The sequence below is a fragment of the Limulus polyphemus genome, unplaced genomic scaffold (assembly GCF_000517525.1).
Source record: "Limulus polyphemus unplaced genomic scaffold, Limulus_polyphemus-2.1.2 Scaffold1702, whole genome shotgun sequence".
In the NCBI taxonomy this organism is placed as follows: Eukaryota; Metazoa; Arthropoda; class Merostomata; order Xiphosura; family Limulidae; genus Limulus; species Limulus polyphemus.
In genome coordinates, this window is record NW_013667312.1 from 93,692 (window position 1) to 97,013 (window position 3,322).

Consider the following 3,322-nt stretch of genomic DNA (forward strand, 5'->3'; position numbering starts at 1 on the left):
CTACTCTTTTACCAACGAATAGTGGGATTGACCGTCACATTATAACGCCCCCACGGCTGAAAGGCGAGCATGTTTGGTGTGACGGGGATTCGAACCCGCGACCCGCAGATTGCGAGTCGAATACCTTAACCACCTGGCCATGCCGGGCCATCTCGGTATTATAAAGAGATGTGAAATTGGGGAGGAACAACGATCAACGTATTGCTATTTTGTCAAGTGGATATAGATCTCACTTTCCATATAACAATTCTGTTAGACTGAACAGCAAAGTTGTACAGCATTATAAGTCTGAAGGCTTAGAACTGTAAAACTCGGGTTTCGATAGCTGCGATGGGTATAGCATGGATAGCCCACCGTGTCGCTTTGTGGTTAACAGAAAACAAAATAGTCTTACAATAAAATAATAACCCTTTATAGGTTGCGATAGATAAACAAACTTTAATACAATATATTATTAACTGTATGCTTGTCAATTTACACAATATTAAACAACATTCTTAAGACGAGGTATATTAAAAGAAAATAATCACACTAGAAACTTCGATAACTTGGTGGTCTCAATACACCCCAAATCCTGGATCATTTAGTACCCTAGTGCAGGACAAAAATACATACCTTTTTGTTAAGATGTAATTCTTTTTCTTTTTCAAAATTATTAGTTGCTTCTCTGTGTTCTCAGTTTGAACGCTGAGTTTCGCTCAAGTTACACTTTAAGTTTCTCTGTCTTGAAGGCATGCAAAATATAGGCTCGTTAATTGGCAATTATCCGACTTCTCTTGCGGGGAAGATACCGCGTGATGTCCAGCAAAAGAAAGATATATTTCTTAGCAGCGAAATATAGCTTAACTAAAGTGAACACAGATCCCAAAGGTAAGGTGCGTTTCATGTGCAACTATAGTTTTGTGTTTGTTTGTTGTTGTTTTTTTGTATCAAAAGTCATATTTGCTATTGAGGAATTTTTATAGAAAGGCTAGGCAATGATTTTGAGGTTAGAGAGGATATCTAGGACTTTAAGGATAGTCAGGATTTTACACAGATATTTGTACTTGTTTTGTTTTTTGTTCTTTTGCTGGCTTATAGGATCTAGAGTGAATATATTTTGCTTTATTTTAAACAGTAACTTCCACTTTGTGAAGATAATGGTGTTTATAAAAAGAATCAAGAAATTTGATTGATTTAACAATTGAATAACGTTTGCACCATTTTTAAACTTTAACTTGTACTCAGTTTAAAGCAATAATAGGACTATTAAATTACTGTATTTAAACCAGACTTGGGGTTTGCTTTTAGTTTAGGGTTTACTCTAACTTACAGGCGGAAATACACCATGCAATAAAGTCTTCATTTGCTCTTAACTTCAACAAGCACCGCTGAACACTTTCCCAGGGTGTAATTGTTTATGTGATTGTATTATAATCTTCTCACGACTTCACTGGAAATCGAAAGAGCACTTTTACTCCATAGTATGGTATCCTTCAAACCTCCAGTTAGTAGGCCTAACTGACTGATCTGCTGGAAAAGACCATTTTACCGGGAATACCACAGTGGCCTTTCTAATTAAAGAAAATATTCACACTGGAAACTCAGGTCGTCTGGAAGGTTCATTTATCCAATAAAATAATTACATTGGAATCTGGATAATTTGGTGGCCTTATTATTCCAAGAAAACAGTCATACGAGAAACTGATCATTTGAAGGCCTCACTACTTCAATAAAATTATCACATCGGAAACCTGGATCATGTGGCGGACTTTGCTGTGAAACGTCTGGCATGTACTCTTTCGATTCTTAAATATGATTAACTATTTTTAGAACAATTATTGTAGATTTTAAAAGTGAAATCATCCCCACATATCGCGTTAACTTTTTTTTTAAATCGCCATAGACATCCATTATAAATAATTTACTGCCATCTAGTGTCACAAAGTTGTATTACGAAAACAAACTAGTTTTGTTTAGAAATGAGTGCTCAATACCGTGTATATTAGTTAAAATTAATCCACAGTTTTTCTTGAACTTTGACTCAAGTATTCCGATACTAGTTTCGGCACTGTCATGAGACAGAGAAGTTCGTTAGACCCTCAGAAATTATGACGTGCGGTATGCGATTAATTACACATCTTCCAATATTTTATTAACATATTATATTCAAATAATTCATATAGGAATTTTATCACCTTTTGTTCTTTGCATACAAATTTGTCGCATAAAGAAACTTTTTCCCGAAAATTGGATTAGTGCTGACAAATGGAATACTGGATGGTGGAAGGGGGAGTTCACCCTCTATTTCGTCTTGTGTTAGCAACGTAAGTACCCCCCCCCCCTCCAGTGGCACAGCGGCATGTCTGCGGACTTAGAACGCTAGAAACCGGTTTTCGATACCCGTGGTGGGCAGAGCACAGATAGTCCATTTCAAATAAACAAACAGCAACGTAAACATTTTCACGCGACTGACATTTAATTATGTAGACGCCTTGTTTTCTATCTTTTTTTTCTTTTTTTTGTAGGGGGTTTGTTTGATGTTAGATTCTTTGTATTGAATATTGGTGGGATACCTGTAAGTGACGATTTGTTAATTTTTCCTTAGAATGTTTTTTTATGGAATCCAATTTAATACTGTGGTTAAACAGCTTGGATTCTTTTTTCTTCTTCATTTGTTCTATTTCCTTCGTTATGTTTTTGAAAAAAAAAATGTTTCTCTGGTTTTCAGATGTGGATTTATAATAGAATTTATAGCGTACCAAAATTATTTCGGAACAGACCAGATGTTCTGAATTCCTTGTTCGAATCTCGTATTTTATAGGCTATTATAAACGTAAAGTATCATCATAGGTTTTAACCAGTGCCATACTAAAGGTTATGCATGTGGTGCATCTACACACAGTGCCGATCCGTAAGGGGGCTCGAGTTTGCAACTTTGAAGGCAGGGGTTGGTTAGATTTTTTTTTAGGAGGAGCGCACAATGCGCCCTCAGCGATCGGTAAGGCCTGGTTTTGACCATTCTGTGGTGGCATGAAAAAAAAAAGGCTTAGATGAGAGGGTTACTGGGTAGATCTTGAGTCAATTCTAGTTATAAGTAGTTTAAGAAAGGGGTCGAGTTCTTTGTGTTCCACACAAGTTTAGATTTTATAGTTTTGTTTAGTTGTTCGAAGAAATAATCCTTTTTATTTGGCCCAATTGAAAAAAAAAAACTTTATATAGCGTAACCCAGTACCGGATTAACGCCTAGGCCCCAGCCACCCAAGTAAAAAATATTATGGTTCGTAAAACTAGCAGAATAAGGCAAGAATTACTAATTATTATAACCATTATTATTCCTAAA